General features: G+C 40.8%; 2 long non-coding RNA genes across 2 annotated transcripts; one reads left to right on the top strand and one right to left on the bottom strand.

Annotated features, from left to right (window-relative positions):
- The first annotated feature begins 3,602 nt into the window (after positions 1 to 3,602).
- On the top strand, positions 3,603 to 6,956 carry LOC121043219 (uncharacterized). Its single transcript, XR_005796737.1, has 4 exons — positions 3,603 to 4,248; positions 4,326 to 4,431; positions 6,284 to 6,478; positions 6,636 to 6,956. It is a non-coding gene; the product is annotated as an uncharacterized LOC121043219 (long non-coding RNA).
- A 4,827-nt stretch (positions 6,957 to 11,783) lies between these two features.
- LOC121043218 (uncharacterized) lies at positions 11,784 to 14,878 on the bottom strand. Its single transcript, XR_005796736.1, has 3 exons — positions 14,801 to 14,878; positions 13,152 to 13,286; positions 11,784 to 12,094 (listed from the first exon to the last, which is right to left on the bottom strand). It is a non-coding gene; the product is annotated as an uncharacterized LOC121043218 (long non-coding RNA).
- Between the last annotated feature and the right edge of the window lie 7,332 nt (positions 14,879 to 22,210).

Raw genomic sequence — 22,210 nt, 5'->3', positions numbered from 1 at the left:
CACAGGGGAGATATATCTAACTCTGAAAGCCAGGGGAAGGAAGACTGGGAAAGGTGATATCTGAGATGGGTCTTGAATTACACATACAAAGTTTGATCAGAAGAATAAAGGACAGAAAGTAAAATATTTGAGGCAGAAGAGCGTTTCCATGAAATCTCATAGAGAGGAGACAGGGTTGGGTAGAGGAGCCACACTCTCTGAAACACTGGGTGTGTGTAGACGAAATAGATGAGGTTAGAATGGCAGGCAGGGGTCCTGGAGGGTCAGGAGTGGCAGAACTGCATATCTCAAACTGAAGATTCATGACATCCATGATGATTATGACATCGTCAAGCAAAGGCTGAGTGAAGTTATGTTTGGCATATTCTGATGGAAGAGATTCACTTAAAAAGTACAGTGTTACTTACCCAAAAAGTTAATTTTAATACATATTTATGATCAATAAACTATACAGAAATAATTCACCTATTTTATTACTAAAATTTATATCAGAATGAATTGACTAATGTTATAAACACATTTAACGAAATATTATCGCTCATGGTACAGTAATCCTCGAAGGCAAGAACCATTATAATCTCCATTTTACAGATGGGGAATCTGAGGTACGGGGAGAGGTTACATATCTTGCCCAAAATGACACACCTGGTCAGGGCAGGATTCAAACTCAGGCTAAGTCAGGATCGCGTTCACATACCAGTGCGTTGCCATGTCATTAATGATGGACTGCCAAGACGCGCGTGATGTAGGTGCCCCACCGATTTGGGGTTTAGTTGGGACTGAAACCCAGGATATAAAATCAGGGGTGGCCCTACCAGACTGAGAGAAGTCCTAAGCGAAAGCCACATATGAAATAACTTGTTTTCCTCTACCTCTACTTGTTCATTTTCTGGAGAGCCTGATCCAAATACCCTGCTCTTGTCATATTCTTTGTCGCTTGCAGACAGTTTTGTGATAGGTATAACCTCATCTTAGTAGTCACTAAATGAATGGGTCCTTGCTTTTTCCACCAGTTTATGTTGTTTATGAATTGCTATATCATCTTGGACTGGAGTCTGAGTTCTCATACCTTTCATAAACCACTCTACGTGTGTGACTCACGCATGAGGCAAGTATGGCTGAGTTCTGATGGGGTGAAATCACTTGTGGCATGATAGGTCTAAGCACATGGATATCCCACGCCCCGTAGAGCACATACCAGCTTTGTGCTGGTATGTGACTATCCGGCAATGGGTCTTGCAACAGATTCTGCAGATGCCATACCCCCATATGCAATGCCTTTCCTTATAAATGGCCAAGGCAGTCACAGAGTCCTTGAGGCTGAGGTCCTTGTTAAAGGCTGCTCAGCTTCAAATTTCAGCTCCACTTTGTTAGCTGTTAGCTTCGACAAACCACTGATGTTCCCAAGCCTCAGCTGCCTCCTCTGAAGATAATAGTGCCTAGGGATTTTTTTGAGGAACCAAGCTGATAATGCATGCAAAATCCTTGCTGTAGTCCCTGGCTTATCTAAGCACTTCACAAACATTGGTTACTATCATCATCATTATTATAAGTGGCTGAAATCCAAATACATTTATATCGTGTTGATTACTAGTCTGCACTTAGGGCTGAAATAGGAACATAAAATTTCGCAATAATGAAGTGTCCCAAATTTCCAAGTAAGTCAGGGAGGTGTTCATTGTAGTCTGGCTTGAAAATATGGATGTGTGATGGTTGGCTCTCTCATGGTAGCAAATCTTGTAGGTTGGTTTACTTCACATGCATCCCTAACTATACCTTCTTCCCCTATTGAAGGTAAGGGGACTCATACTTTATTTCCTAGCCCAGTGTTGAGATTGAAATAGGAGTCTTCTATAAAGAACTTCCTTTCCTAAATTAAAAGGCAAAGCCCACTTAGTGTCCAGATCTTGGTTTCTAATGCCATTCCAGTAAAAGAGAAAAGGGCACCCAGGAGAAATGGCTTATTCTAGGATTGGAATACAAAGAATACGAGATGGGCATGAAGAACCTTGTGCCAAAAGTAGGGAAGTGCTCAAAACAACAATGGGGGTGTATCAAAGGGACACAGGAGTGAACTGTTTAGCCAAAGCTAAAACAATTTGAGCAAAAAAAAAAAAAAAAGCACAAGGTAACATCGGATTATAACCCAAGGCATAAAAGAAATGTCAATAAGTGTATATGAACATAAACAAAAGGTTGGTTAAATAAATGAATGGGAGAGGAGAGGCAAATCTCTGGTGCAGAAACTAAATAATGCCATTGTGCCTTCAGCGGTAGGCTTTCATTCCGTAAGTATTTATGTATTATTATTCATGACAATAATTGTGCAATGTTAAGATTGATTGGTCCCTGTCTCAGCCCAGTTCTTACGTTGAATCTGCTTGTGCCCACCAAGCACAGTTACAGACATTATTTCTTTCTGTACATCCACCATCCATCAATGACCAGGGCTCACCCTTTCTCATGCATGAAGGAGAACTCAAGGACAGTGAGGGTAATTGTTCAGTCAAGAACCAAGCAAAGGGTAAGGCAGACATGGGTATCTGTCCATAGGCAGTCCTGGACGTGCTTTGGACACTGACAGCATCATGAGTGTAGCCCCTCAGATGGACAGAACAGTGCTCACTCAAGAGAAACTGAGCCTTCCCTAAATTCTTTTCTTTTCTTTTGTTTATTTGTTTTTGAGAGACAGAGAGAGACAGAGTGTGAGCAGGTGAGGGGCAGAGAGAAAGGGAGACACAGAATCGAAGCAGGCTCTAGGCTTCGAGCTGTCAGCACAGAGCCCGATGTGGGGCTCCAACCCACGAACTGTGAGATCATGACCTGAGCTGAAGTCGGACACCTAACCGACTGAGCCACCCAGGCGCCCGAGCCTTCCCCAAATTCTGAGTCTACTCCTCCTATACAGTCCTTCCAGTTCTGAGGCCCTCATCTGGGGCCACACATTCCGTCCCCCTTTGCACATTGTGCACCCTTCCCTTTGACAAAGCCTGGAGAAATTATTTTCTCATGTCACAGATGGAAGCCTTGCTCCTCTCTTCATATATTCCAGAGTTACTGTGCCCACCTTGAGTAATTTCTACCGATCACATTTTAGGATTTTGAATCTCAAAACCATCTTTCTGCTGCCACATCCTTTATTCAAGGCACTCAATGAACAGCTTAGTTTAAAGAGAACCAAATGATGACAGAGCTGGAAACAAAATTAGCTATTTCAAAAGCATTCCACGTCAATCTGTCTTTCCTCCTTCTCTCCCTCCAGTTCTTGAAACATCCACATATTCCCATGATCATAGTGCAAAGCAGAAAGTCTCCAGAGCCTTACCGCAGGCACAGATGAAATGCGGATGCAGACGAAGGAGAGAACACTGTCAGCTTCCGAAGAAACCTTGAAGGATTGGGAGTTGGACACGACCCAGGAAAGGGCACTCCTGGTGGAAAGAGCAGCCTGGAGCCAGGCAGGGAGCAGGGAAGCACACATCCACAGCAACTATAGCTATATGTGGTCAGTATGTTTGGGCACAGGTCAGAAATTTAGATTTTTCTGACAGTGTGACGAGTGAGGACCTGCTGAAGGTGTCAGACAGGGGTGTGGGGGGGGGCAGTGATAGAATGGTACTTGCAGAAATGAACTACTATGTATCTGACGGACAGACAGATGAGAAATGAACATGGAAACAGCAAGACTGGTCCAAAAACTGTGCCACCACATGAGAGGTGACAAAGGGCCTAAACCAGGGCTGTCGCCATGGAAATGGAGAAGAGTGTGGTCAACCTGAGGCTACGTAACAGCTGGAACCCCTTACCTGCTCACTCTGTGCCAGATACGGTCTTCCAGTTTTACCTGGATTATTTTGTTTAATCCTCATTACAAGCCAATGGGAGTTATATTATTATTACCGTATTCTACAGATAAGGAGATTGAGGTTGGATGACAATCACTGGAAAAACCCTGCGCTCTCTATCTTTTCCTAGCGTAGTCATTGAGATAGCTTCTCTCCAAGAGGGCCACCCACTGTCATTCATTTCCCCCGACTCTAATTGTCATTTCCCATCGAGGTAGAGTCTCTTCATCCAGCCCTTTCACTCCAGGCTGTGCTACGACTCCTTCAGTCACAGAATGTTGTGTGTACCATACTGCCTTTGCAGTCATCGTCAGTCAAAAAACATAGGAAAGACTACCAGTGAGAACCACCTTGCCAAGCTCGCTCAACACGAGAATCATGAGAGATGGTGACAATGCCTGCTGTAAGCCACTGGGTTTTAAGGTTGTCTCTGCAGTAACCGATAACAAAAACATTAATGAGACTTCTTTTGTCTCTCAGAAGTGTTCTGCTGTGGACAAGGCATTGCATGGTTAACCTGCGTTTAGGAAGTATAAACAACCGGGACAACCCAAACTCAAACCCAGGTGTATCTGTGCTTTGAGCCGTAAGTTCACTATGAGAGTAAATGGTGTGTGCATTTAAGTTCCCTGGGGAAAATGAGATGTTTTATTAATCTCTTCACACATCAGATTACCAGGCACTCTGTAAGTACTGAATTAAAAAGTGTTTGTTAAGTGAATAATTAAATACATGGATGGGTTAAAGAACAGATGAGAATCTGTGGCCCTTAGTTGGTAAAACAGTTGGGGAGACCATGCACTTTTTTTTTTTGGCAGAAAAATAAGCCAGTGGGTACATTTATCAGCTCACCACATGCTCCCACCGCCCATTCTTCAGCCTAAGCTTTAACCATTGTGGAGATGAAAGGGTGCAAAAAAAATCTAGAATAAAACCTAATATGAGGTTTCAGTAAACTCTAGGGTAGACCTTTTTTAAAAGAATGATCTGATTTTTTTTTTTTCTAAAACAGAAATTATGCCTAGCTTTTATAATGGCTCAGGCCTTCCTCAAGCACTTTTCTCATAAATTTTAACATTAGCATCCTTGGTGCTGCTTAACTGCAGGTAATGTGTTTTTTCAGCCATATTCTTCTCCTAGAGCTCATTAAAAGCTCTCACTCCCGTAATGACTTCTGGGCCTCCAGTCAGACTTATTAGTGCAAAAGGAGCGATAGATGCCTAAATGTCAGGTCTATTTACCGGCTGAAAGGGCTGTTACTGGAGAGGCATTTGTCTTCTGTGGGGACATGCTGACTGTGGCTAGTTAATTCCAGTCTTCCTGATGGGAAACGGTCCTCCTGAATCCAAAACTATTTAGTCCAACCAGGCTCCAGCTTGGCGCACGGCAGTCCGGGTCATGCAACTTCCCAGTGTGTTTTCAACAGAAGGAGTGATTACTGAAGTGGCCTCAGAAACTGCCCGGCAGGCCAGAAATGCCTCCTGGGCAGGCACTAAACGTGCATTTAGCATTTATCCCCCAAACACAAATAAGTGTGGAAAAAGACAAAATAAGGCACAAAAGGTCTGAACGTAGCACCAAGAAGCAACGTGGTTCTTTGTGAGACTGGGGTCACGCAGCAGATGCCGCTGCAAAACAAAAGCCTAATGAACCATTTCAGACGTAGGGAAAGGTGCAGAAAAACAGAACAAAAATCTGTGCACCCAGCACCCACTTTTAGAAGTAAATAATTACATACACCTAAAATAGATGTTTTTAAGGTTCAAAAGAGTCTATGCATTCGAAACGTTGCCTGGCTGTTAAAAACCTAATTAAAAAGCACAGCACAAGGCTTAGCACGATGAATGTCTACTCCTTCTCTTCCCCTCCTTGCAAAATGTGTAAATAAGCTCTCTGGCAGTGAGACTTCCAGACCAAAAGATACGTGTTTGCGGGTAAGTTTGGGACGGTGAAATTGTTATAAGCGAATAAAGCAATTATTACTGTTGTACTTTCCAAATGAAGTAATGTATTCTTATGGGAGATTTATTTTCTCTTTTTTAAGTAAAGATTTTGTACTGAAATGCTTTGGGAAGCTCCCAGGGATAATTCCACTATTCAAGTACAGTCTCACAGATTCTGAGGGTGGAGAATGAATGATAATTAACTCCACTCATTGTGGAGGTTTTTGTAATCTCCTGTTTTAGTTCAAGCATGGGGGGGGGGGGGGGATATGTCCTTGGGAATCTGTAGAGAAATTAGCCAAGTATGTAAAATCAACTGAATCAGACAAGGTAAATAACAAGAACGTAAAAGGGCATAACAATAATGAGCCACGTTCACTGACCAGCTTTGAGGTGAGAGTCATTGTGCTAAGTACTTCATGGGTATCGATTTGGTTAGCCTTTGTAAGGACTTGGGGTGTTAGGTACTGCGATCCTTTTTTTTTTTTCTTTCAGCCAAGGAAATCCATCATAAGACAGGTTGATATGTCGTGTCAGAGACGTGGGAAGTGGTAGTGCTGGGTTCAAATCCATGTTTTTAACCACTGTGCCATACCTTGTACCACTCGGAGGATATTGGCAAAGATGGGGATCCCTAGTCACCTAGGAGCAGCTAAGAGATTGCACTAGTCCAACCTCTTCATTTCACAGGTGAGCAAACAGGCTAAATGGGGTAGCACCTCTGCAAGATTACAGGGCTGAGGCTTCGGTTCGGATCCCTGAATCGGACTCATTTCTTCTTTTTCATATGTCCAAAGTAGAGTGGATCGTTTTTCTTCTGAAACCTATTTATCCCACCATATTCCAGACCCATGAGATCCCAGTGTTCTCAACCCTGGCTGCCCTGTGGAGTCATCTGGAGAAGATTTCAAACAAAACACGACGAAAGCTCAACCAGATCAAGAGATTTTTACCGAATTTACAGGTCCACAGCGGCTCTCATTTCTAACTCCTCGACCTTGGATCCAAACCTTCGGCATCTCAGTAAATGGCACAACCAAGTTGCTCGGGCCAGAAACTGGCCAGTTTGAATACTCAAGCCAGTATTTATCCTCGATTCCTCTTTCCCTTCCATCTACAACCAAACCACCGACTTATGTCAGGCACTGGGTAAGTGTTTGTTCAATGAAATCAGACATTTATGGTGTGGGTCTTCATTTGGAAGGGCACAATTTTTTAGGTTATATATGTTTGTGTTGTGTACACACACACCCTGTCTGGACTCCTTCTTCTATCCCTACGTGTCTCCTCTCTGAGAGGATCAAATTCAGACTCTAAAGAGAGACCCGGTACTCCGAGTGACATCCTGACCCCATGACGAGAGGGCTTGGGTCGCTTTTGAGCTCTTACATTTCTGTTTTATTCTTCCCACCCATCACTCCTGCCTTTTACATCATTGGCATATCCACAGGTAATTTGTGTGGCCCTGAGAATTCTCTGCTCTGCAAAGAACTGATAGAGAAATGTCCTTTAAAGCAATAATTCCGGCCATGTTTTAGTCAAGCAAGCAATAAAGGGCTGCCAAGATTGATTAAACAGAGAAGCCAAGCCGCGGCCTCTCCTCAGTCATGAGAGCTGTCTGTCTAGATGACACTGCCCCAAACAGACCCCTCTGACCTTCTACTCCATAGCCTCTGTTTGGTGCTGGGAATAGACCTCACCGACCCCGGGCTGTGACCACCCACATTAGGAAGAGTCAATGACAGCTAACAACTTAAAAAGTCAGAGAGCCGGAGAAGAACATTTTTCTCTTTTGATGTTCAGGAGGTCACATGGCAGGTACGGTTTTTCCAAGTTCATGCTTTGTATTTTTGCCTAAGAAATAAAAAGATCCCAGGGCAGTGCTGTCAACTACAAGCAAATAAGAACAATATATGGAATTTTAATTTTTCTGGCAGCCGTATTAAAAATAGTAAGGAAGGTGAGATTAGTTTTAATCATAAATTTTATTTGGCCTAATATGTTAAAAAGTATCGTTTTCTCAGGGGATAAATATAAAGATTATTAATGCAATATTTTACATTCTTTCCTTATACTAAATCCTCTTTCCACATGTCCAGAACATAATGGATCTTTTTTGCTTCTAAAATCTGTTTGTCTAACCATATTCCAGGTTCAATGTGTATCTTATGCTTATCACACATATCAACTTGGATGCTAAATTTTCAAGATGTTAAGTGAAATGCAGTCACACTGAAACAATGGTTATATTTAACGGAAAAATATTTTAATTGTTAAAAAATTGTTAAAATTATATAAAATTGGAAATTTAGTTCCTCGGTTATACTATCCACAGTTCAAGTGCTTAAAGCCACAGGTAACTTATAGCCATTGTCCTAGACATCGCATCTCTGGAGACTAGAATGTGGTTTGTACTCTTTTATGGTATTCTCAGGACCTTTTAAAGTACTCAGACTTATTGAATGGCATTGACTAGCTATTAACTAAAAAAGATAAGACAAATCACAGAAAGAAAGAAAGAAAGAGAAAGAAGAAAGAAAGAAAGAAGAAAGAGGAGATGGAGGGTGGGAGGGAGGAGAGGAGGGAAGGAAGGGAAGGAAGGAGGGGGAGGAAGGGAGGGAGGGAGAGAGGGAGGAGGGGAAGGAAGGGAGGGAGGGAGGAAGGGAGGAGGAAGGAAGGAAGGAGGAAGGAAGGAAGGAGGAAGGAAGGGAGGAGGAAGGAAGGGAGGAGGGAGGGAGGGAGGGAGGGAGGGAGAAAGAAAACAGAATAAGAAAGAAGAGCAAGTTTGTTTTACATCTCATAAACTCATTTTCCTCATCTGTGAAATAAGTGCCTTGGCAGCTTCCACGCTTCATCTGTGGACAAATGATTCTGGAGCAAGCAAGGTGGGGAAATGCATAGTACATACTAACCCATCTCACTGGAGATCCACAAAGCAGATCAGCATTATCATTTTCCTTCATGGACCAGATAAATAAAGAACAATCCCTGTTTCACACTCTGCTTACACCTTTGGTCTACAACTATCTATTTCTCTTTGCTTTCTCTTTTTGTAGCAATATAACAAGCACATATGAGTCTACTACCCAATCACAAGTCCAAAACTTTTATAATAGTTTACATCCCTCATCTAAGACAGTCATCATCCCAAACTCTGTGCTCATCATTCCCTTCCTTTCACTTGATATAGTTTTACAACACATATATGTATTACTAGAGATGTTATATACAATTTATTACATATCCATATAGTCATGGTATAGTGAGTTGTCATGCTATATAAAACTCTGACACTTGCCTAACACTGAGTCAGATTTAAAAATCCATAAGCCATCTCCTCATTCAATCTCTCTTCAAGCCCTTGTCATCTCCAGGTGGACAACTGCATTATTTTTCTAAATACACTGTGCCTAACTTCTGTCTTTCCTCTCTTCATCTTCCACACTGCTCTCAGAGTCATCTCTCTAAAACACAAACTGATCATATAATTCTCTGTTACTAGCATATTTTAGAGATGCTCCAAGCAATAAAGTCCAAAATCCTTGTAAGGACTGCAGAAGTTGTTTAACGTCCCTAACCCTTCCTATCTCAGTAAGACAAAGATATGTTGCAGAGCGGCTTTCCCTTTGCCCGCCGTCTGGTTGTGGAATCTGTTTCTCCATCCTCTTGAATCTAGACCAGTATAACTTGCTTTGGCCAATGGAATATGGCGGAAATGACATAATGCAACTTCCGGGGTTGAGCTTTAAAAGGCTTTGCATCTTCTGCTTCGGTTCTCTCAGAAAACTTCCCTTAGCCAGGGAAGGCAGCTGAACTAGCTTACTGGCAGATGAGAGGTCATATGGAGAAAAAACTGAAAAATCTCAGCCAAAGGCCAGAACCAAGGGTCAAACGTGTGAGTGAGGTCATTTTGCACCTTCCAGTCCAGCCAAATCTCTAGCTGAAACAGCACATATGTGAGTGCAGGCAGAATCGGCTTGGGACTCTCCAGGCTGACCCACAAAACGATCAGACATATTAAAAATCATGATTGTGTTAACTCACTAGGTTTTGGTATGGTTTGTTGTATAGCAGTAACTGTAACACCTTTGTTAAGATCTTTAAATACTGAAAGTGGTGCTCTCAGGAAGACAAAAGCCCTGGCCCTCTGCATTCACTTAGGCAGTCAGAATTAGAAGATCTGACTCAAAAATAATTATGGACGCAGTTTCGTGGCATAGAGTGAACTTCTCAACTTCGTAAAAACCCACAGAATTAAGAGAATCGTATTAGTGAAAATGCTGGCACTGTGAATCACAAGGGACAAAGGTAGTTCAGACTGGGCTCCCAACTTCCTGTATTCAGGAAACAGGCTACTAAACATCTGCAAACACGGGCCATTTGTCTTCTTGTGTCTTAACAGCACTCTTGAGACATAATTCACATACCATAAAATTCACTCATTTAAAAGGTACAATTATTTTTATTTACAGATTTGAAGCCATCCTTACAATCAATTTTAGAATATTTTTGTCATCTCAATTTAAGAAAAGAACATCGGATTTAGCTATCCCTTCCCCACCCACCATCCTTTCCAGCCCTAAGCAACCATTATCTTATTTTCTTTTTACATTCTCTTATTCTGGACATTTCATATAAACGGATAATACAATATGTGGTCTTTTGTCACTGGCATCTTTTACTTAATGTGCTCAAGATTTGTCCGTGTTATAGCATATGTCAGTCATTCTTTCCTTTTCATGGCCAAATAATATTTCATTGTATGGATGTATCATATTTTGTTTATCCAAATATCCAGTTGGACACTGGGTTGATTCTACCTTTTGGCTATTATGAATATTGTTGCTGTAAACATTTGTGTACAACTTTTTGTGTAGACATAGGTTTTTTTTTTTTCCCTTTGGCCATATCTCTAGGAGTGTAATGTCTGGATCATAGGGTAAATCATTTGAAGAAACTGTCAGATTGTTTTCTGTAGGTGACTTTGCCTTCCCACTAGCAATCTAGAGGGGTTTCAGTTTCTCCACATCCTTGCCAACACTTGTTATTGACCTACCTTTTGATTCTAGGCTAGTGGGCTTGAAGTAATATCTCATTGTGGTTTTGATCTGCACTTACTTGATGACTAATGATCTATGGCATATTTTCATATGCTTATCAGCCATTTGTATGTCATCTTTGGAAAAATGTCCATTCAAATCCTTTGACTTTTTAAACTAGTTATTTGTCATTTTTATTACTGAATTTTAAGAATTCTTTATATATTCTAGATACAGGTTCCTTATCAGATATACAATTTTCAAATATAGCTATAGTTCTTAGGTTGTCCTTTCACTTTCTTGATAGTATCTTTTGAAGCACAAAAGTTTTAATATATTTTTATTTTTTAATGTTTTTTATTCTTTTTTGAGAGACAGAGTGTGAGTGGGGGAGGGGCAGAGAGAGGTAGAGAAGAATCTGAAGCAGGCTCCAGGCTCTAAGCTATCAGCACAGAGCCCGCCATGGCGCTCGAACCCACGAAATGTGAGATCATGACCTCAGATGAAATCTGATCCTTAACCAACTGAGCCATCAGGCATCCCACAATTTTTTTAATTTTAATGAAGCTCAATTTATCTGTTTTTTTGTCTTGTTGCTTGGTTTGGAGTCATATCTCAAATTCCACTGCCACACCTGATGTCATGAACATTTACCTCTATGTTTTCTTCTAAGAATCCCACAGTTTTAGCTCATAGACTTGGATTTTTGATTCACTTTGAGTTATTTTTTATATAGTGGTGAGGTAAAGATCCAACTTCATTCTCCTGTGTGCGACTGTATCCAGTTGTCCCAGAATCATTTGTTGAAAGCACTATGCTTTTGCCTTTGAATAGTGCTGGCATCTTTGCCAAAAATCAATTTTCCATAGACACCTTGACACACAACTCTTATTGGAGTCACGAGAAAAAATGGATGAGGAGTCTTCCATAAATGGTATGCAGAAGGGTGGTGGCTCTTTTCAGTAAGAAACTGAACACAAAAGATGGGGGATTTATTAACCATCAATGTTTTCCAGGAATACAGAGCTCAGATAAATACAGAGCTGACACTGTCAAACCCTCCTTTTGTTCAATAAGAATGAATATAATAAACTAACCTAAACAAGTAAAAGACCAGCATAAACCTCCTGAGTGAGACAAAGCAGGATCTGTCTAGGACTTTTGTTGGTGTTGTTCCTGTAAAATAAGCTGAACCATCTGTTGAGAGGTTATAGCAAAGGTCAATTGTTTTAGAATCTTGAAGTCCAGACATCTTAAACAGGGTTACCTGAAATGAAAAATAAAAAATATCAATATAAAAGATGGAATTGGAGCACCTGGATAATTCAGTTGGTTAAGCGTCTGACTCTTGATTTTGGCTCAGGTCATGATCTCTTGGTTTGTGAGTTTAAGCCCCAACTCAGGCTCTATGTTGCCAGTGCAGAGCCTGCTTAGGATTCTCTCTCTCCCTCTCTCTCTCTCTTCCCTTCCTCCCCTCCCCCTATCTCTCAAAATAAATAAATATTTTTAAAAAATGGGGTGGCTCAGTCGGTCTGACTCTCAATTTTGGCCCAGGTCATGATCTCACAGTTCATGAGTTCAAGCCCTGCATCAGGCTCCACACTTATGCTGTGGAAACTGCTAGTGATTCTTTCTCTCTCTCTCTCTCTCTCTCTCTCTGTCTCTCTCTCTCTCCCTCTCTCTTTGCCCCTTCAGCACATGCTCTCTCTCTCTCAAAATAAATAAATCAACTTTTTTTTGTAAAGGTGGAATTAAAGCAAAGAACTAGGAGTCAACCTTGTGAGTCACAGGTTTAGTGGATTCCAAAAGGCTGGTGGAAGAAAATCTTTTGATTAAGCAGTACTTCTGCGGAAATAAATGAAGGCCACCCAAATGGGAACAAGCAGACTATTCAGAACTTGCGACCATATGGAAGTCAGCCACCATCACTTATACTTGGCAGAGACTCAAGGCACAACTTAGTGGACCAGCTGTATAGTGAAATAAAAGGGAAGAAAGACTAGGTACACCCTGATAGGATGCTGTTGGCATGAAGAAATTAGAATGAGACTAACTCGAGTTAGGGCATGCTATTAGTTCCCCTAACTAATTAGGGGAACATTTTTTACTTTTTTTGGAAATGAGGGACAAAACTTAGGGAATCAGGCGGTTGTTAACCAAGACCTGACCATTTGGGGCAGTTGCTGCAGAAACGGTGAGTTGGCCTGCCAGGCTGATTGCTACTGAGGCTGTGGATCAGAACTCTGTTTTTATAGTCTGAGAGTCTGGCCATTGCCTGTATGTATGGTCAGTCTCCCAGTTCCTCATTTCAATCATTAACTCACTTGCAAGAAGTCGGCCAATTCAGAGAAAGCTAGCGATCCAGATCTGCGCTGCTCAGAGATTGTTAGTCACCTCCATAGTCAACTGTATGTGAGATCTTCCTGACCTTTCGGTTGTTTTGTCATCATTGGGATCATCTGATGAGAGAACAGTTGTGTGAGAACATTTAAGACTCTGGATAGAATACAACAGTTCAGCATAATGATCGCATGACCCAAAACAAAAACAATTAATAGTCCCTATAAAATGCTTCAAAACAAATCCCAGCTGCCCAACCCAAGCCAAGAGAACAAGTATCATAGGCCATGAGGACTAACTTTAGATAGCCAAATAGCATTCTCCTTAAGCAATGTATAGCCTGTTCCACCCTATTCTGTTAATCCAAGTACAGTAAGAACTATTAGCAATAGCACAAGTGCCACTATGACTAGCTTAAAAGAAATTTACAGCAATGCAATTGGCCACCAATGAGTAGACATGTCACCCATGCCAATGAGTTGAAAGTGATCTGTATTCCGTCTAAGCGAGAGATGGTATCATTAGTAAGTTATGCAAATTAGTGAGGTTTCTTACACCTTTTTCTACTTGTTTGTATGACTCCCACTGATGGGAATAGTATCATGAACAATGAATCAGTAATCCTTACAGGTAGTGTCCTGAATAATCAAGAGTAGCTTTATTTTTGAACCTATGTCTGAGTTGGAATTTCTAGCCATGGTGATTTATAGAATTAAGGTTTCGGTACACAGACAAGCATTGGATTACTATTCTTAAAGGTGTTAGTCTGAAACAAACAGAATCAGGAATCCTGGTTACAAAGAAAGTAGTACTTGGTAGGGACACGTGAGATCTAGGAAATAATGAGTTATATGTATCATGAGGTCAAAACTAACGCCTTCTATCAGTTGGGGTACATATTTGGGTTCCTGTTAATTTCTTCCAGATGGCAAGCATTTGGTCCATTGCCCTTAGAAAGTTGTGGGAAATAAAGTTTAAAATTATATAGGGTCTGATTGATTGTAATAATTGGTTCTTTTGCATACATGGCCACTGATAAAGTCACAGGCTTATTTGTTTAAGGTCATTTTTCCATGTAAGTGCAAATGGAAACATCATTCCTTATAGTCTCATTAGACCATTCCTTATAGTCTCATTTGGTGAGAGGTTTTATAATGGGATACAGTGATAGATGGCATATCCAGCTGTCAGTAAGACCAAAGGCAGTAGCTACTGTTTGAGATAGTCTAATGATGGCATTAGAATGAGTATGTTCTGGCCTAACAATTATATAAGGATGGAAAAAGGAGAGAAAGAGCCTTTATGTGTGAATAGCAACCAAGGATCTATAGAAAATAAGGATAATTATTAGTAGATAGATAAAACAGGAATCAGACAGAGGTCTTGGTCCAACACCCTGGGCAGAAACTATTCATTGTCTGAAGCCATCTGCTTGTTCCAAAGAGATTAGGTGAGCTGTTTCCTTTCAAAGATTATTTGTGTCTACAAGATCTCAGAGTATCCTCAATTTAAATTCCCCTATTAAAGTAGGCTTGTAATTGTGCAGAATTCTGAATTGCTTCCTTAATTGTTAAGCATGAAACCAAGCATTGGCTCCCTGGCATTTCACTGTTGTATTTGTTGCTAACAGTACCTGATAAAGTTCCTTCCATTGAGATCAAAGGCAGCAGATTTCCTCTGATGTTTCTTCCAACAGACAAAATATCCTAGCGGAAGATCATGAAGAGGTGATTCAGAAAAATGTTTTGGGGAGGTACCCTTAACCACTGGTGATAGAACTGGGTGTAATACAAGAGCCCCTTGTATATTTTTTGCCATGTCACCATGCAGTAGGGTGGAGTCTAATATCAGAGATGAAATTCCCAAATGCATGGATCTTGCAGTTACCAATTCACAGGGGGACAACTGATGTGTCCCAGAGGGAGTGAACTGTAGAGCTATAAGACCTAGTGAGAGTGTCTTTGACGAAGAGAACTCAAGGATTTCTGAAAGTTTTGTTAATTTAAATTCAAGGATTTCCATCAGTCTTTTCAACCTTTTCAGAAGATTGTGGGTGATAAGAACAGTATAGTTTATAAGTAAGGGTAACATCTTACAGAATTTTCTCACAAGAGTGTCTGGTAAGTGCACATCCTGATCACTTGATATAAAAGTCGAGATGCCTCAGGCTGAAAACACAAAATCAAGCAGCTTTTTAGTGACCATAAGACCTGTAGCTTTTCAGCAAAGAAATGCTGCAGCCCATCCTGAATATAGATGTACAATAACTAAAAATATTCAAATATCATAGAAGTTGATGCCAGTTAAAATCCATCTCAAGGTGTTTGAAGTCCCACTGAGGTCCTGGCTGTGTCTCCCCTTTACAGATTTTCCAGGATTAGGTTGTTGACAGGTGACACATGACCTGAAAATAACCTCAGCTATCGTTTTAAAATTTTCTCACCTATGTTAAGATGATCGATTTGTCTGTAATGAGTAGTTTCATGAAGAAATGTAGTTAATATCCACTTGAATTTATCTGGTTTAACCACGCTGCCATCTTGAGCACTCCAGAGATTATCTGAGTGAAAGATACAACCAGATCCTTCCTTTTCAAAATCGGACGCCATATGTTGATATTTTTAATGACCTCTTTGAATCCTTCCAGAGATATATCCTTTGAGGGTTTCGGTAGGCTTATAACTTTGGTTAAGGAGAGTTTTTAGCATAATGATCTCCTACAGCATTTTCTTTAGCTTCTGTATTATCTCTTTTTACATGGGCTTCAATCTTTATAGTAGCCATCCCTCTAGGAAGTAGGAGTACATCTAAAAATTCCATAACTTGTTGTCCATTTTTAGGAGGATACCAGCAGAGCTGAGAACCCCCTTTGTTATGAAGAAGGCATCCCAGAGTCTTGTACTACTCCCAAAGCAGATCTGCTATTCGTATATATACACATTATGTATTCTCTGATCATTAGCTAGTTGAAAAGCTCTAGGAAGGGCAGTTAAGTTTTGCCATCTGGGCTGATTTTACTTCAGGTAGAGGACTATATTCTAAAGAAGCATCTTCTTAAATTACTGATAGCATTTCCTGCTTGATAATCTCCAGTTTCAGTTGAGGTACGCTCCCTCAGCAAATAATATTAGGTCAGATTTCTCAGTGGGATCTTTAATACACTGCGCATCTGTGAGGTACAGATAGCTCCCTAACTGAAGTAAGACAATCAAGCTGTTGCAATTCTTTTAGGAGCAGGAGAGTGGCAGGATTCAGGTTGTTTCAAGGGTGAAGAGTAAAGAGGAGAGAGTTAACAGAATCTCTTCAGAGGTTTAATCAGTTGGCTGAAAAGTGTTGTGTGTTCTCAGTCAATAGTAATGTCTGTGTCGCATGAGGAACCATGAGAGTAAGTGGAGAGCCTAGAACTAGTTCAGCAGAAGCACTGGTGACTTTTGTGATGGCACTGATTGATTACCTTAAGTCAAGAGGGAAAAAGCCTTTACAATAGGGTCAAGGGTGAGACAATAGTAAGCAGCTGGCTTTTGATGATTCCCATGAAATTGAATTGAAACCCTAAGGGCTTCTTCAAATTGTTCATGCACAATTTAATGAAATGGCTTTCTAGTTAGGAATACCTGAAGAAGGAGGCTATTGAAGGGCCTTCTTTAGGTACACAAGGCCTATTTATACCTGGGCTCCCAGATCTGAGTCTCTTACCAAAGACTTAGACAATTCATAAAGAAGTGTTGCAATCACAGAAAAATTTGGTACCCATTGCCTGCAATTTCCAATTAAACCTAGAAATCCTCCCAGTTGTCAGCTTGAAAGAGGTCTAGGATAAATTTGGATAGTCTTTAATCTATCAGGAGAATATTTCCCTTTCTTACATAGGTCATTTCCTAAATAATGGACTGCATTGCGGAACATTTGTAATTTATCTTTTGAAGCATCATGTTCCTTTTCTGCTAAGGCTGAGAGTAAGTAAATGATTCTTTTCACAAGCTTCCTTGTCCTCTGAACAAAGTAAGAGATTATTATGTTATATTATATTATATCAGAACTAAATCACAAGGGAAATTTGGATCTTATAAATCTTGATTAAAGACCTGGGGAAAAGTGGTAGATGGCTTCAGTGCACCCCTGAGGCATGACTGCCCAGGGATATTGTGGTCCTCCTCAGTGGAAGGCACGGTCTAGAGGCATGCTGAAAAAGGCAAAGCAAAGATCCTTTCAAATGAACAATGAAGCCAGAGGCGGTAGGCAGATCAGATGGTATTTGAATTGCATACTACACGGAAACAAAAGATAACAATTTTGTTGATGGTCTTGAAGTCTTGAACAATTTACATCTTCATCCATTTGGTTTCCTTTTCGGCAGGATGAGAGTGTAGCAAGGGCTACTGCAGACTATGAAAAGATCTTTGAGAATAAGGTTTTTAAAGCTAGGTTTGAGCTCTTCCTTTGTGTGTCTGGCCTCAAAGGATATTGGGAAAGTTAGGGTAATGGTTTGGTATGATCTATCTGAATTTTAATAGATTCACCTCCAATTCCATTCCAATTCTGATGTTGGCATTTTTAGTCCATAAGGTGTCAGTTATGATGTCAAGATTTTTATCAGAGGTATGTATTAAATATTACGGAGAAGGCAAAGGTATATCCAGAGCAGATGCAATTTGATTATGAATAGAGGAGTCCTCTGGAATTTCAATATATAGCTCCTCTCGTGCGCATTTGCAAAGTAAATATCCCCTTATTAACTTTGCAAGGGTGGCATCACAGAACAAAAAAGAATGTTTTTCAGTTAAGGACACAGGGTTACAGCTAATGGCTGCAGATTATTTGAGATACCTGCTCCTGTGTGTGCTATGTTTTCTCTGAGGAATGTGTTGAGAAAGAGGTAGGATTTAACATAAAGCAGTACCCATATCTACCAAGAATTAATGAGGTTGACCATCTATATTTATAATTCACTTTGTTTAAAAGTAGTCCAGACTATTGAACGCATTTTCCTTCCTTATTAATCTGAGTTGAGGGATTTTTTTCATTTTGGTTTTTCTTTTGTTAAGAGGAGACATTTTTTTTTTTTTCCAGTGCCCCTCCTTTTTTTCTACAATATCTACAAATGTCCTTATCAATAGGTAGTGGTCTACTTAGCTGTTTGATCTTCAGGGCCCAAGGTTATTTTAAGTCTTGTCTTATTTTTATTCTAAAGGCATTTCAAAATGTTAGGTCAGGTGTTTTAGTTCAGATAAAGGGGCTATTTCCCATTCTAATTTCTTTCTTTGAATTAGGTGCCCAATCTCAGGTTCAGCAACATTGACAAAATGAGATGAAAGGGCTGCTGTTCAATCAGCATCTCTCACTCCCACACATTTTTGGAAGATATTTTCTAGTCTATCCTAAAAAATATCCCATTGTTTCATCTTTACTTTTATCACATGGAATTATGGTCCAATGACCGTTTATTAAAAATGTTTTATGTCTGGTGTTCAGGAGACTTTACCTAGCTTGCTTTTTGAGCTTCTTTTTGAGCCTCAAGCTTAATGTGAAAAGGGGGTTCTTATAGGTCCCTTATTGGGTAGGTCCAATCAGCATTTGCCATACGGAAGTAAGCATCTGAGTGTCCAACCAACATGTGTACGAGTTGAATTCTAAAAAATTTTTATGGGTATTTGCTGGTCTTATCTAAGTTTAGAGAAATCTTTAGAATTCTAAGAATTAGAGCTTGAGTGCAAGGTTTAGATTCTATAGTTCCCTGCATACCTAGCACAGGAGAAGGATGGATTTTTAGAGGCAACTGGTTTTGGTAGTTTTAAGAGTTGGGGAAAGGGTCTGGACAAGCAGATGGAGGTGTCGACAGAGAAAAGAGATTGAAATGATAAGAGGGAAAAAGGAGAGTAGGATATAGGGAAGCAGCTGAAGGACAAGAAAGAGGATTTACTAGAGAAAGTACTTTGTTGTTACTTAAGTTTGTCAAATTCCTCATAGCCTTGGCCAAAGAAACTTTTGGTGAAGTAATTTTTTATTTAAACTTTGTTGGGAGGTCTCTGTGTACCAATCAAAAAATGCTGCCCATATGTACTGAGAAATCATATTCCTTTCTTTTCTAAGGAACCTTTCAAATGAACAATGTTTTGAAGTCAAATGCCCCCAAGTGCCCACTAAAGGCTTAATTCATACTTGGGAAAATTACAACATTTGGAAAGATAAGTACAAGAGTAAGGACTATCATGAGAGTGGATATGTGAAACAAGAGTTTTCCCAGAAGAGGAGATGATTTGGATTTAAATGATCCCATGAGAGCTGCCAATGCTGGTAGAAATGAAATGTGTGTGCAACGCATATCTCAAGACCCAAACTCATGATTGGTCACCTTCAAACACAGACTCGACAATGTGTGCCCTCTGGCATGTGGAATATCAGAGAGAATGCTCTCTCTGAATCAAAAAGGGGGGGAAAAGCCCGAAGGACAAAATCTTGAGATGGAAAGAACCTCATCCAGTTTTATTGGGTGACTTACAACAAAGTTTGTCCAAATGGGCAGTTCTTGTAAGAATGGCAAACTCATTGGGGGCGCCTGGGTGGCGCAGTTGGTTAAGTGTCTGACTTCAGCCAGGTCATGATCTCGCGGTCCGTGAGTTCGAGCCCTGTGTCAGGCTCTGGGCTGATGGCTCAGAGCCTGGAGCCTGTTTCCGATTCTGTGTCTCCCTCTCTCTCTGCCCCTCCCCCGTTCATGCTCTGTCTCTCTCTGTCCCAAAAATAAATAAACGTTGAAAAAAATGTTTTTAAAAAGAATGGCAAACTCATTGGTGTGTGAGGCTGCCATGAAAAATATGCTCAGAAGGCATATGCCTGTGTTCTACCATATGATTCTCCTTGTGACCTACAGCACTTTTAGACAGCAACCCATGGAGCAGTAACACAAATGCAAACAAAAAGGGATGAAAAGAATGGCTTGATTCCACCAATGATACAAACAAATGGCACCAATAACAAAACCCGGCTACAAAACTCAGAAGAAAGACCAAGGAACTCAACACGAAGTGTAGAGTTCAGGCCTGTGCTGACTTACCACATCGTTGTGGACTTGATGAGCAGTGAGCAGTGAGGCACAACAGGTTCTGGGTGCCTGGTCTAAGACTGGAGGCCACGGTGATGGTCAGTGCCAACTGTATTTTGGTGGAACTTCCAAGAAAACTGTGGTAAGAAATGAAGATCACTCCAATGAAAACAAACAAATGCGGTTCATTCAGAACTTGCTATAGAAAGAGAATTACCACCATCACCTGAGATGGGCAGAAACTCAAATGCAGGTAGAGTTGTGGAAAGCTCTGGAGTGGAAAACAGGACGACTTTGGTGAATGCTAATTAGAGGCAGTCGGCTTTCAGAAGCTAGAGAACTAACTAGAAGTGGACCATCTTATATGATTGATTAGAATATATTTGTTAGATATATAAGTTAGAAGTGAGGGCAAAAATTAGGGAAGCTGGCAATTATTGACCAGGTCCTGATTTGGGACTGATATTGAATAGGTTATATTTGGCTTCTTAGACGAATTGCTCTAGAGGCTGTGGGTCAGAGCTCTATTTTTGTACCTGTCTGGTGAGTGTTTGTATATTCAGTCTCTTACCACTCACTGAGTTTTTTGAAGCTGTGATGTCAATTGTATTGGTGGTGATGTCCACAGCATTGGTTCTTCTCCAATAAGGATGGATGGCTCGAGTATTTTGCCACACTTGCTTGGTAGTGCAAGCAGTGGCCTATGCATGGAAAGAGCTGGACCATGAATGATCAGGTGGGATGATGAGTCCTTCCAATCTTATAAAAAGTCCTTAGGCTTCAGCTTGCAGTGACTCTTCAGATTTTGGAGGCAAAGACCAGCAAAGGCAATTTCAGAGTCCCAATAAAAACCTGGCAATCGGTTTGTAGTTCTCATGACTTCAAGTCAAGAAGGAGGCAGAAAAATTGGAAAGTTTATTTTGAGGCTAAGATTAGTTTATAGCCAAATATTGAAGGAAACTGTAAGAACTGAAAATCTGGTTAAGGGTTGACAAGTTGTGCAAGGTGAGAAAACACAGTGCAATTTAGAAGTAAACATCAAACCGGTTTTTGCACAGGGAAACAGAAAGCTTAGCTACCAGACAAAACAAAGTTTCCAGATAGATCTGCAATTTACAGAGGTGCAAAATAGCTCAAAGGCAATGAATAGGGTCAGAATCCGGTAATCCAAAAGAGCTATATCCAAAAATGCTATAGTTTCCCATTGAAACACCAAAGGCTCTCTACAGTCCCTTTCCCCTCTTGATCAAAGACAATCTCAAAGAAAGACTACTCTTGGTCAACAAAATAAGGCTGGTCTCACTGGAGGCAGCCTGGTTATTTACATAGATGCAGCAAGAACGACGTGGTACCACGTAGGTCTTATACTGGCTTCTCTGGACGCTTTCAGAAAGAATCTCACATTGGACTTTTCAGAGCCTCTCGAGGCTAGGAAGCCAGGCCAACACTTCACCTTCATTTTCCACCTGCAGTACCTAGTGATTTGGTGGGCATTCCTCTCTTCCTGAGGTCCTCAAAATAGCCTAGGATTCCTGAGCCTGCCAGGAAGTGACCTTCCTTGCTCACCTATAAGGCTGGGAACCCTATCAAGCCGGTTGCCAGGCCAGTTTTCCCAAGAGGGACTTTGTAAGCATTGGCCCATCATGTGTCAACCTTAATTGCTGAAAAGGCTCTGGTCACATCTGACGAAACGAGCACCGTTCTCAACTGTGACATTATAGGCAGAGCCGGCCTTGATGAACCAATGCTTCCAATTCTGTCCTATTAACAAGGTGGACGGGCTCTTACTGAATCTATGCAAATAACCACAGTGCCACGAAAACAGGAGTACTCCACGAGACTTCCCAGAATTTGGAAGGGTGAGGCAGGGCAGAGAAGAGGAATGTTTCCTTTCTGTTTCACAAGGGCACAGTCTACTAAATTGTTGTGAGTGCTAGATAGCTTGAGAGAACAGAGAAAGTGCATCCTTACATCCGGAAAATAGAACACGAGAGCATCAGCACC

Source organism: Herpailurus yagouaroundi, unplaced genomic scaffold, assembly GCF_014898765.1.
Source record: "Herpailurus yagouaroundi ecotype Mexico unplaced genomic scaffold, PumYag 186, whole genome shotgun sequence".
Taxonomy (NCBI): domain Eukaryota; kingdom Metazoa; phylum Chordata; class Mammalia; order Carnivora; family Felidae; genus Herpailurus; species Herpailurus yagouaroundi.
This window is presented reverse-complemented; position numbering and strand designations above follow the sequence as displayed.